This window comes from Rhinoderma darwinii, chromosome 5, assembly GCF_050947455.1.
Source record: "Rhinoderma darwinii isolate aRhiDar2 chromosome 5, aRhiDar2.hap1, whole genome shotgun sequence".
Lineage (NCBI taxonomy): Eukaryota > Metazoa > Chordata > Amphibia > Anura > Rhinodermatidae > Rhinoderma > Rhinoderma darwinii.
In genome coordinates, this window is record NC_134691.1 from 58,933,271 (window position 1) to 58,945,656 (window position 12,386).

The 12,386-nt window shown below is 50.8% G+C and overlaps 10 non-coding genes across 10 annotated transcripts; all 10 read right to left on the bottom strand.

Annotated features, from left to right (window-relative positions):
- Positions 1–1,101: 1,101 nt before the first annotated feature.
- On the bottom strand, positions 1,102–1,220 carry LOC142655064 (5S ribosomal RNA). Its single transcript, XR_012849389.1, has one exon. It is a non-coding gene; the product is annotated as a 5S ribosomal RNA (ribosomal RNA).
- Positions 1,221–1,783: 563 nt separating this feature from the next.
- On the bottom strand, positions 1,784–1,903 carry LOC142655058 (5S ribosomal RNA). Its single transcript, XR_012849383.1, has one exon. It is a non-coding gene; the product is annotated as a 5S ribosomal RNA (ribosomal RNA).
- Positions 1,904–2,784: 881 nt separating this feature from the next.
- Positions 2,785–2,903, bottom strand: LOC142654055 (5S ribosomal RNA). Its single transcript, XR_012848851.1, has one exon. It is a non-coding gene; the product is annotated as a 5S ribosomal RNA (ribosomal RNA).
- A 1,165-nt stretch (positions 2,904–4,068) lies between these two features.
- Positions 4,069–4,187, bottom strand: LOC142654067 (5S ribosomal RNA). The gene has a single exon (XR_012848857.1). It is a non-coding gene; the product is annotated as a 5S ribosomal RNA (ribosomal RNA).
- Positions 4,188–4,756: 569 nt separating this feature from the next.
- Positions 4,757–4,876, bottom strand: LOC142655059 (5S ribosomal RNA). Its single transcript, XR_012849384.1, has one exon. It is a non-coding gene; the product is annotated as a 5S ribosomal RNA (ribosomal RNA).
- An 881-nt stretch (positions 4,877–5,757) lies between these two features.
- Positions 5,758–5,876, bottom strand: LOC142654089 (5S ribosomal RNA). The gene has a single exon (XR_012848869.1). It is a non-coding gene; the product is annotated as a 5S ribosomal RNA (ribosomal RNA).
- Positions 5,877–7,041: 1,165 nt separating this feature from the next.
- LOC142654078 (5S ribosomal RNA) lies at positions 7,042–7,160 on the bottom strand. The gene has a single exon (XR_012848862.1). It is a non-coding gene; the product is annotated as a 5S ribosomal RNA (ribosomal RNA).
- A 3,105-nt stretch (positions 7,161–10,265) lies between these two features.
- On the bottom strand, positions 10,266–10,385 carry LOC142655060 (5S ribosomal RNA). The gene has a single exon (XR_012849385.1). It is a non-coding gene; the product is annotated as a 5S ribosomal RNA (ribosomal RNA).
- Positions 10,386–11,266: 881 nt separating this feature from the next.
- LOC142654899 (5S ribosomal RNA) lies at positions 11,267–11,385 on the bottom strand. The gene has a single exon (XR_012849231.1). It is a non-coding gene; the product is annotated as a 5S ribosomal RNA (ribosomal RNA).
- A 569-nt stretch (positions 11,386–11,954) lies between these two features.
- On the bottom strand, positions 11,955–12,074 carry LOC142655061 (5S ribosomal RNA). The gene has a single exon (XR_012849386.1). It is a non-coding gene; the product is annotated as a 5S ribosomal RNA (ribosomal RNA).
- Between the last annotated feature and the right edge of the window lie 312 nt (positions 12,075–12,386).

Consider the following 12,386-nt stretch of genomic DNA (forward strand, 5'->3'; position numbering starts at 1 on the left):
TTTTCTTCACTTTTATATCCCTTAAAGTGAAGCTAAACCTGAAAAATAAAATACATTTTAAAAAAACATTCAAAACAAAAAACAAATAGATGTATGACTACACTTGTAAAAAGGTCCCCTAGAAATGAGTCTGCTGCAGAAACAAGCAGTTTGCCTGAAATCTAGCAGACCAAGAGGGAGTCCTTTCCTTCCTCTCAGCCTCCTCCATGTGCGGCTGGAGACCTGCTGCTATGAGCAGTGTGCACCAGCATGGCCTCACTGCTGAGACGTTCTTTTTGGGCCAAGGGGGCGGGGCTTAGTCTCCATTCACTCCAATGGAGTGTGTAAGCTGGCCAATGCTGAAGGACCTGAAACAGGGCAGCTCCAAGGCAACGATTGCACCTGCAATTGGTGACTTTTATATGTTTGCTGTTTTCTTTTACTTTACCTTGGGCTACTGTGGGCGGCTACTGTGGGCGGCTACATACTTGTTTGCAGCGTTTTGTCTTGCAACTGTGGAAAAACATATATATTCTGCCCTTTTGACACAAACGCAGCAAAAAGCCAGAGAAAATGCACCTCGTGAACGTACCCTTGCATTGTGCAAGTTACCCAGCTTTGCCAGGCTCCTGAAAGGCAAATCGGCCCAGTTGTGCCACAATTTGGGGGGATTGATGTGAGTAGAAATGGCTTTTAGCAGATCGCTATTACAGCTTGGCGTGGCACGTTAGCCAGCTGCTTTCCCAGGACTCTGAAGGCAAATGTGCCCAGCTATGCTGCAGTGTGGAGGATTGATCACTGGCAAACTAGGCAGGGCTCTTCACGCCCCAGCTTTCCCAGGCTCAGGACTTGCAAATGGGACTAATTATGCTGCCATATGAGAGGTGGGCATTTATCAGTGCATGACTAGGCAGGTCAGTCATTTTGCATTTTGGGAAAGCTGGGTAGCAACCTCTGGGCCCAAATGTGATGGATGAAATATTGGTTGTATAAAAAGCAAGAATTGAAAAGGGCAAGTGAGAGAAAGCAAATGAAAAGCGGTAAGTGTGCGGCTAAAAAAGTCAATGGGAAAAAGACATTGAGGACAGCGACCATTGCTTGTTGCAGCGAGGAAAAGCAAAAAGCCTACAGCACCTGGTATTCCCAGGCGGTCTCCCATCCAAGTACTAACCAGGCCTGACCCTGCTTAGCTTCCGAGATCAGACGAGATCGGGCGCATTCAGGGTGGTGTAGGCGGAGACAGGCCTCTCATTCACTGCTCTTCTACTTTCCAGTCTGGCTCTTGCCAGTGCTGAACACTGGGCCTATTTCTTCTATCCTTTGGCTTGATTTTTCGCTCGATTAACTGTCAGCAGCGTGGCACACCTAGGCGGCACACCTGGCCAGCCCCATGGCACCCACATGCCAAAGTCTCCTGCCTGTCGTTTTTCAAGGCCAAAGCAGGAAGTCAGCCCCTTTCCTCCTTCCTCACACTCGAGTCACCTAGTGGGCTGCATGCGCTGACCAACTGAAAGGGTCAGTTGCACAAACTTCTCTGCAGAGAGAGAAATTACTTCTGTTGGCCGACCGTCGGCTCAAGCCATCCCCTGGGCATCTGCTGAAAGCCTGGTCTCTTTTAACTCTATCATTTACATGTGTCAGGCTACAGGGGCAGTGAGGCCTTTTAGCTGGGGCACGCAGCTAGATAGCAGGCCGGTGCGGTCGCCTAGTGGTATGGCCGTTGGCAGCCACTGGGCCCAGAGCCGGAGATCCTGGAAGGATGGAAATGACAAAAACAGGAAGATACAGCCGAGAAAAAAAATACAGTCTACAGCACCCGGTATTCCCAGGAGGTCTCCCATCCAAGTACTGTCCGAGCCCGACCCCGCTTTGCTTCCGAGATCGGACGAGATCGGGCGTATTCAGGGTGGTGTGGCCGGTAGACGCAGCTGACCTCTTCTCCACCACCCTCATTTGTTCAAAGCCCAGTCAGCCTGGCCCTGGCCGGCACGTGGCCAAATTGGTGCGTGCACCAAAGACTCGCCAGCAGGTAACGCTCACCTGCGGCACAGTGGCAGACGCCATTAGGAGCTCAGGGTGCGCACACATGAGCCCTCCATCCCTTTGACGAGCGTCGGTTGCCATTGCCAGCCGGGCATGGAAAAACGCAGCACGCCTAGAAACTTTCAGTCCATGGATACCGGCATAGCACCACTCCGGCCCAACAGGGGGCGGCTGTTTCCGAAGGACCAATGCGACGACCGCAAGGGCTGGCAGGGGGAATACAGCCGACAGGTGTTGTTGACTAATGAAACAGCTGCCACAGCAGTGCTGAGCAGCGGGTGTCTTTTAAAAAGCCTCAGTGCAGGCTTTTCGACAGGCTAACAATGGAATGAGGGTGTGAAAGAGAGAGCAAGCTCGGCCAGGAAGGTGGGATGGAGCCAGGTGTACGGGAAACAATTAGGGAAGGAGGTGAGCTGGTGGTGGTGAGTGATTGGAAGCGGCTTTCAGCGCGCTTCCCTTTCCTACGCTGCGTTGTCTGCAAACGTGTGCTGCATTCGTGACGCTGTCAGTCAGCCTGCAGGTTAACACTGAGTGCCCCCAGTCCTGCAAGGGGCGCTGTTACTATTGAAATTCAGCCTCGTATTAAAAGCAGTAATGCTGGTGGTGGCCACCATGCTGATAAGGAGGACAGGGATTTTGCGAGCATTCAAAAGCGCAAAAGAGAAAGCTCAGGAAAAGAAGCAAGTGTGCAGTTGAAAAAGTCAATGGGAAAAAGGCATTGAGGACAGCGACCATTGCTTGTTGCAGTGAGGAAAAGCAAAAAGCCTACAGCACCTGGTATTCCCAGGCGGTCTCCCATCCAAGTACTAACCAGGCCTGACCCTGCTTAGCTTCCGAGATCAGACGAGATCGGGCGCATTCAGGGTGGTGTGGCCGTAGGCAGAGACAGTCCTCTCACTCACTGCTCTTCTACTTCACAGCACGCCTCTTTCCAGGGCTCAACACTAGCCCCTTTCCATTTTCTTCACTTTTATATCCCTTAAAGTGAAGCTAAACCTGAAAAATAAAATACATTTTAAAAAAACATTCAAAACAAAAAACAAATAGATGTATGACTACACTTGTAAAAAGGTCCCCTAGAAATGAGTCTGCTGCAGAAACAAGCAGTTTGCCTGAAATCTAGCAGACCAAGAGGGAGTCCTTTCCTTCCTCTCAGCCTCCTCCATGTGCGGCTGGAGACCTGCTGCTATGAGCAGTGTGCACCAGCATGGCCTCACTGCTGAGACGTTCTTTTTGGGCCAAGGGGGCGGGGCTTAGTCTCCATTCACTCCAATGGAGTGTGTAAGCTGGCCAATGCTGAAGGACCTGAAACAGGGCAGCTCCAAGGCAACAATTGCACCTGCAATGGGTGACTTTTATATGTTTGCTGTTTTCTTTTACTTTACCTTGGGCTACTGTGGGCGGCTACATACTTGTTTGCAGCGTTTTGTCTTGCAACTGTGGAAAAACATATATATTCTGCCCTTTTGACACAAACGCAGCAAAAAGCCAGAGAAAATGCACCTCGTGAACGTACCCTTGCATTGTGCAAGTTACCCAGCTTTGCCAGGCTCCTGAAAGGCAAATCGGCCCAGTTGTGCCACAATTTGGGGGGATTGATGTGAGTAGAAATGGCTTTTAGCAGATCGCTATTACAGCTTGGCGTGGCACGTTAGCCAGCTGCTTTCCCAGGACTCTGAAGGCAAATGTGCCCAGCTATGCTGCAGTGTGGAGGATTGATCACTGGCAAACTAGGCAGGGCTCTTCACGCCCCAGCTTTCCCAGGCTCAGGACTTGCAAATGGGACTAATTATGCTGCCATATGAGAGGTGGGCATTTATCAGTGCATGACTAGGCAGGTCAGTCATTTTGCATTTTGGGAAAGCTGGGTAGCAACCTCTGGGCCCAAATGTGATGGATGAAATATTGGTTGTATAAAAAGCAAGAATTAAAAAGGGCAAGTGAGAGAAAGCAAATGAAAAGCGGTAAGTGTGCGGCTAAAAAAGTCAATGGGAAAAAGACATTGAGGACAGCGACCATTGCTTGTTGCAGCGAGGAAAAGCAAAAAGCCTACAGCACCTGGTATTCCCAGGCGGTCTCCCATCCAAGTACTAACCAGGCCTGACCCTGCTTAGCTTCCGAGATCAGACGAGATCGGGCGCATTCAGGGTGGTGTGGCCGTAGGCGGAGACAGGCCTCTCATTCACTGCTCTTCTACTTTCCAGTCTGGCTCTTGCCAGTGCTGAACACTGGGCCTATTTCTTCTATCCTTTGGCTTGATTTTTCGCTCGATTAACTGTCAGCAGCGTGGCACACCTAGGCGGCACACCTGGCCAGCCCCATGGCACCCACATGCCAAAGTCTCCTGCCTGTCGTTTTTCAAGGCCAAAGCAGGAAGTCAGCCCCTTTCCTCCTTCCTCACACTCGAGTCACCTAGTGGGCTGCATGCGCTGACCAACTGAAAGGGTCAGTTGCACAAACTTCTCTGCAGAGAGAGAAATTACTTCTGTTGGCCGACCGTCGGCTCAAGCCATCCCCTGGGCATCTGCTGAAAGCCTGGTCTCTTTTAACTCTATCATTTACATGTGTCAGGCTACAGGGGCAGTGAGGCCTTTTAGCTGGGGCACGCAGCTAGATAGTAGGCCGGTGCGGTCGCCTAGTGGTATGGCCGTTGGCAGCCACTGGGCCCAGAGCCGGAGATCCTGGACGGATGGAAATGACAAAAACAGGAAGATACAGCCGAGAAAAAAAATACAGTCTACAGCACCCGGTATTCCCAGGAGGTCTCCCATCCAAGTACTGTCCGAGCCCGACCCCGCTTTGCTTCCGAGATCGGACGAGATCGGGCGTATTCAGGGTGGTGTGGCCGGTAGACGCAGCTGACCTCTTCTCCACCACCCTCATTTGTTCAAAGCCCAGTCAGCCTGGCCCTGGCCGGCACGTGGCCAAATTGGTGCGTGCACCAAAGACTCGCCAGCAGGTAACGCTCACCTGCGGCACAGTGGCAGACGCCATTAGGAGCTCAGGGTGCGCACACATGAGCCGTCCATCCCTTTGACGAGCGTCGGTTGCCTTTGCCAGCCGGGCATGGAAAAGCGCAGCACGCCTAGAAACTTTCAGTCCATGGATACCGGCATAGCACCACTCCGGCCCAACAGGGGGCGGCTGTTTCCGAAGGACCAATGCGACGACCGCAAGGGCTGGCAGGGGGAATACAGCCGACAGGTGTTGTTGACTAATGAAACAGCTGCCACAGCAGTGCTGAGCAGCGGGTGTCTTTTAAAAAGCCTCAGTGCAGGCTTTTCGACAGGCTAACAATGGAATGAGGGTGTGAAAGAGAGAGCAAGCTCGGCCAGGAAGGTGGGATGGAGCCAGGTGTACGGGAAACAATTAGGGAAGGAGGTGAGCTGGTGGTGGTGAGTGATTGGAAGCGGCTTTCAGCGCGCTTCCCTTTCCTACGCTGCGTTGTCTGCAAACGTGTGCTGCTTTCGTGACGCTGTCAGTCAGCCTGCAGGTTAACACTGAGTGCCCCCAGTCCTGCAAGGGGCGCTGTTACTATTGAAATTCAGCCTTGTATTAAAAGCAGTAATGCTGGTGGTGGCCACCATGCTGATAAGGAGGACAGGGATTTTGCGAGCATTCAAAAGCGCAAAAGAGGAAGCTCAGGAAAAGAAGCAAGTGTGCAGTTGAAAAAGTCAATGGGAAAAAGGCATTGAGGACAGCGACCATTGCTTGTTGCAGTGAGGAAAAGCAAAAAGCCTACAGCACCTGGTATTCCCAGGCGGTCTCCCATCCAAGTACTAACCAGGCCTGACCCTGCTTAGCTTCCGAGATCAGACGAGATCGGGCGCATTCAGGGTGGTTTGGCCGTAGGCAGAGACAGGCCTCTCACTCACTGCTCTTCTACTTCACAGCACGCCTCTTTCCAGGGCTCAACACTAGCCCCTTTCCATTTTCTTCACTTTTATATCCCTTAAAGTGAAGCTAAACCTGAAAAATAAAATACATTTTAAAAAAACATTCAAAACAAAAAACAAATAGATGTATGACTACACTTGTAAAAAGGTCCCCTAGAAATGAGTCTGCTGCAGAAACAAGCAGTTTGCCTGAAATCTAGCAGACCAAGAGGGAGTCCTTTCCTTCCTCTCAGCCTCCTCCATGTGCGGCTGGAGACCTGCTGCTATGAGCAGTGTGCACCAGCATGGCCTCACTGCTGAGACGTTCTTTTTGGGCCAAGGGGGCGGGGCTTAGTCTCCATTCACTCCAATGGAGTGTGTAAGCTGGCCAATGCTGAAGGACCTGAAACAGGGCAGCTCCAAGGCAACAATTGCACCTGCAATGGGTGACTTTTATATGTTTGCTGTTTTCTTTTACTTTACCTTGGGCTACTGTGGGCGGCTACATACTTGTTTGCAGCGTTTTGCCTTGCAACTGTGGAAAAACATATATATTCTGCCCTTTTGACACAAACGCAGCAAAAAGCCAGAGAAAATGCACCTCGTGAACGTACCCTTGCATTGTGCAAGTTACCCAGCTTTGCCTGGCTCCTGAAAGGCAAATCGGCCGAGTTGTGCCACAATTTGGGGGGATTGATGTGAGTAGAAATGGCTTTTAGCAGATCGCTATTACAGCTTGGCGTGGCACGTTAGCCAGCTGCTTTCCCAGGACTCTGAAGGCAAATGTGCCCAGCTATGCTGCAGTGTGGAGGATTGATCACTGGCAAACTAGGCAGGGCTCTTCACGCCCCAGCTTTCCCAGGCTCAGGACTTGCAAATGGGACTAATTATGCTGCCATATGAGAGGTGGGCATTTATCAGTGCATGACTAGGCAGGTCAGTCATTTTGCATTTTGGGAAAGCTGGGTAGCAACCTCTGGGCCCAAATGTGATGGATGAAATATTGGTTGTATAAAAAGCAAGAATTGAAAAGGGCAAGTGAGAGAAAGCAAATGAAAAGCGGTAAGTGTGCGGCTAAAAAAGTCAATGGGAAAAAGGCATTGAGGACAGCGACCATTGCTTGTTGCAGCGAGGAAAAGCAAAAAGCCTACAGCACCTGGTATTCCCAGGCGGTCTCCCATCCAAGTACTAACCAGGCCTGACCCTGCTTAGCTTCCGAGATCAGACGAGATCGGGCGCATTCAGGGTGGTGTGGCCGTAGGCGGAGACAGGCCTCTCATTCACTGCTCTTCTACTTTCCAGTCTGGCTCTTGCCAGTGCTGAACACTCAGTGGCGGATTATCATATGGGCGATTCGGGCGGCCGCCCGGGGCCCGAGGCTCCCAGGGGGCCCATGGCAGCCCGAACCGCACATCATCTTCCAAACCTATTCAGCGCGCTAGCGCTGCTAACTTCCGAAGATGAGGAGGGGAGGAGCAGGGAATTGGCCGGGAAAGGGGTAGGACACGCCTCCCTGACAAGTGCGCCATTGAGTAACAGAACAGCGACGGACGGCTGTTCTGTTACTCCAAAGCTGCAAGAGAAGAGAAGAGAAGAGCCGGGCGGTCACCGGCGCTGAGGTTAGTTATCCTCCTACCCAACTGGTTCCCGACCGCTGGCTGTATTTTTACGGCCAGCGGTCAGGGATGGGTCCTTAAAACCCGAGCCATAGACTTTCTACGGCTCGGGTTTTAACTTGCTGCCCGCGCGATCGGGCAGCTGAATGTCGGGTCTCCGGCTGTCAGTGACTGCCGGGGACCCTGAGGAGAGGATAGAAGCAGCTTTTGCTGCTTCTGTCTTCTCCGATGTCTTCTTACACAGCGCTCAATGAACGCTGTGTATAGGAATAGAGACAGCAGCAGCGGCGCTGTCTCTATTCCTCCCGGTGATCATGTGACTGGTCACATGATCACCGGGTGCCGTTAGTGACAGACTGCTGCTGGGTCTTACTAGACCCAGCACAGCCCTATTAGTGACAATCGTCACTATGAGAGGGCTGATTTCCCCTGTAACTGGGGCTGCTGTGCAGCCCCAGTTACAGTGGAAAAACCTGGTGTAAAATAAAGAAAAAATATATATAAAGTTCCCCAAAGGTCTTCTTTGACCTTTGGGGGACAGACCATAGTAATAAAAAAATAATAAAGTGCAAAAAAAAATGAAATAATAAATACACATAAAATACCCACCCCAAAAAAAAACGTTCCCCTGCCAATCATTGTTGTAACGCTAGCGCTGACCCAATCACCCTAATATAGACATGTAATATATTAAAATTTACGGTAAACAATGACGATTACAAATAAAAGGTCTATTTTAGGGTAAAACTATGTTATTACCAAAAAAAATAGCTGAAACTTAAAAAAAGCTTATTTTTTTACTATTATTTTCAAACTTTATGAATAAAAATTCTAAAATAGCAAAAAAGGTGTGTATAAAAACGATAAAGAAACGAAACCTGCATTGTCTACGGAAAAAACGTCGCAAAAATCACGTGGTTTTTTTTTTTTTTTTATAAAAATGTGTGTTTGGTGCAACTTGTAATTCCGTTTTATTAAAAAATATTTTCACTTTTTGAGATACAGCTGCTTTGTATCCTGTATCCGTCAGGTCAGCAGGACTGACGGGATCAGTGAAACGGGCCCTGCGCTAAATTATAATCTTAGATGTGATAGATTTGAGGTGGATCCTGCGTGTCACTGATCCTGTCAGTCCTGCTGACCTGACGGATACAGGATACAAAGCAGCTGTATCTCAAAAAGTGAAAATATTTTTTAATGAAATCAATCAATCACACTGATACACACACATAATAAATATATATATATATATATATATATATATATATATATATATATATATATATATATAATTATAATATAAAGTTTTTAAATGTGTACATAACCTTGTGGCACTATATACAAGGGGGAGCGCTGTGTGCCACTATATACAAGGGGGAGCGCTGTGTGCCACTATATACAAGGGGGGGCTGTGTAGTGCTATCCACAGTGGTATGTGTGTGGCGCTCTTTATAGGGGGGGCTTTTTGGTGCTATTTACAAGGGGGAGGGCTGTGTGGCGCTCTCTACAGGGGGGCTGTATGGCACTATCTATAGGGGGCTGTGTGTAACGCTCTCTACGGGGGGGGGATGTGTGATATATAGAGGGGGCTGTGTATGACGATATCTATGGGGGTGTGTAATATCTACAGGGGCTGTGTGTGGCACTATGTACAGGGGGCTGTGTGTATGTGGTGTTTTACAGTGTGTGGTATTATTATATTCAGGCGCGCAGTGTTTGGTGCTATTATATTTAGGGGTACAGTATGTGACACCATGATAACTTTATTTTCGTTTATAGGTGTGGAAATGTTGGAAAAGTGAGACGTCTGAGTGGCAAATTCTGCAGAAATGAGTCATGGCCGGGAGAAGTCGTCATGAGCGCTGGACCGGATGGAGAAGAAAAGAGGAAAAAAACTACTAGAATCTGAGACGTCGTCACCTGTGAGTCACTAGATTTATAGAGAATCTGTCACCTCTCCTGACATTTTTATTATAGGAATCCTTGTATTTCACAAAAAGTCTTTCTGCAGTCCAGGACTGATAGACAATTCCCCTTGTCAGGAGGTTGTGTCCCTGCACAGTGTGATACTGTCAGTATGTAGGGACACCGCGCTGTGACAAGGGAAATCGTAACACTGTTAATGCTTGCCCAAAAAGGTAGTGTTAAAAATAGTTACGGCGCGGCAGGGCGGCGGTGAGGAAGGGGGGCCCAAGTTTGGGTAACAGCCCAGGGCCCATGGTCTACTTAATCCGCCACTGTGAACACTGGGCCTATTTCTTCTATCCTTTGGCTTGATTTTTCACTCGATTAACTGTCAGCAGCGTGGCACACCTAGGCGGCACACCTGGCCAGCCCCATGGCACCCACATGCCAAAGTCTCCTGCCTGTCATTTTTCAAGGCCAAAGCAGGAAGTCAGCCCCTTTCCTCCTTCCTCACACTCGAGTCACCTAGTGGGCTGCATGCGCTGACCAACTGAAAGGGTCAGTTGCACAAACTTCTCTGCAGAGAGAGAAATTACTTCTGTTGGCCGACCGTCGGCTCAAGCCATCCCCTGGGCATCTGCTGAAAGCCTGGTCTCTTTTAACTCTATCATTTACATGTGTCAGGCTACAGGGGCAGTGAGGCCTTTTAGCTGGGGCACGCAGCTAGATAGTAGGCCGGTGCGGTCGCCTAGTGGTATGGCCGTTGGCAGCCACTGGGCCCAGAGCCGGAGATCCTGGACGGATGGAAATGACAAAAACAGGAAGATACAGCCGAGAAAAAAAATACAGTCTACAGCACCCGGTATTCCCAGGAGGTCTCCCATCCAAGTACTGTCCGAGCCCGACCCCGCTTTGCTTCCGAGATCGGACGAGATCGGGCGTATTCAGGGTGGTGTGGCCGGTAGACGCAGCTGACCTCTTCTCCACCACCCTCATTTGTTCAAAGCCCAGTCAGCCTGGCCCTGGCCGGCACGTGGCCAAATTGGTGCGTGCACCAAAGACTCGCCAGCAGGTAACGCTCACCTGCGGCACAGTGGCAGACGCCATTAGGAGCTCAGGGTGCGCACACATGAGCCCTCCATCCCTTTGACGAGCGTCGGTTGCCTTTGCCAGCCGGACATGGAAAAGCGCAGCACGCCTAGAAACTTTCAGTCCATGGATACCGGCATAGCACCACTCCGGCCCAACAGGGGGCGGCTGTTTCCGAAGGACCAATGCGACGACCGCAAGGGCTGGCAGGGGGAATACAGCCGACAGGTGTTGTTGACTAATGAAACAGCTGCCACAGCAGTGCTGAGCAGCGGGTGTCTTTTAAAAAGCCTCAGTGCAGGCTTTTCGACAGGCTAACAATGGAATGAGGGTGTGAAAGAGAGAGCAAGCTCGGCCAGGAAGGTGGGATGGAGCCAGGTGTACGGGAAACAATTAGGGAAGGAGGTGAGCTGGTGGTGGTGAGTGATTGGAAGCGGCTTTCAGCGCGCTTCCCTTTCCTACGCTGCGTTGTCTGCAAACGTGTGCTGCTTTCGTGACGCTGTCAGTCAGCCTGCAGGTTAACACTGAGTGCCCCCAGTCCTGCAAGGGGCGCTGTTACTATTGAAATTCAGCCTTGTATTAAAAGCAGTAATGCTGGTGGTGGCCACCATGCTGATAAGGAGGACAGGGATTTTGCGAGCATTCAAAAGCGCAAAAGAGAAAGCTCAGGAAAAGAAGCAAGTGTGCAGTTGAAAAAGTCAATGGGAAAAAGGCATTGAGGACAGCGACCATTGCTTGTTGCAGTGAGGAAAAGCAAAAAGCCTACAGCACCTGGTATTCCCAGGCGGTCTCCCATCCAAGTACTAACCAGGCCTGACCCTGCTTAGCTTCCTAGATCAGACGAGATCGGGCTCATTCAGGGTGGTGTGGCCGTAGGCGGAGACAGGCCTCTCATTCACTGCTCTTCTACTTTCCAGTCTGGCTCTTGCCAGTGCTGAACACTGGGCCTATTTCTTCTATCCTTTGGCTTGATTTTTCGCTCGATTAACTGTCAGCAGCGTGGCACACCTAGGCGGCACACCTGGCCAGCCCCATGGCACCCACATGCCAAAGTCTCCTGCCTGTCATTTTTCAAGGCCAAAGCAGGAAGTCAGCCCCTTTCCTCCTTCCTCACACTCGAGTCACCTAGTGGGCTGCATGCGCTGACCAACTGAAAGGGTCAGTTGCACAAACTTCTCTGCAGAGAGAGAAATTACTTCTGTTGGCCGACCGTCGGCTCAAGCCATCCCCTGGGCATCTGCTGAAAGCCTGGTCTCTTTTAACTCTATCATTTACATGTGTCAGGCTACAGGGGCAGTGAGGCCTTTTAGCTGGGGCACGCAGCTAGATAGTAGGCCGGTGCGGTCGCCTAGTGGTATGGCCGTTGGCAGCCACTGGGCCCAGAGCCGGAGATCCTGGACGGATGGAAATGACAAAAACAGGAAGATACAGCCGAGAAAAAAAATACAGTCTACAGCACCCGGTATTCCCAGGAGGTCTCCCATCCAAGTACTGTCCGAGCCCGACCCCGCTTTGCTTCCGAGATCGGACGAGATCGGGCGTATTCAGGGTGGTGTGGCCGGTAGACGCAGCTGACCTCTTCTCCACCACCCTCATTTGTTCAAAGCCCAGTCAGCCTGGCCCTGGCCGGCACGTGGCCAAATTGGTGCGTGCACCAAAGACTCGCCAGCAGGTAACGCTCACCTGCGGCACAGTGGCAGACGCCATTAGGAGCTCAGGGTGCGCACACATGAGCCCTCCATCCCTTTGACGAGCGTCGGTTGCCTTTGCCAGCCGGGCATGGAAAAGCGCAGCACGCCTAGAAACTTTCAGTCCATGGATACCGGCATAGCACCACTCCGGCCCAACAGGGGGCGGCTGTTTCCGAAGGACCAATGCG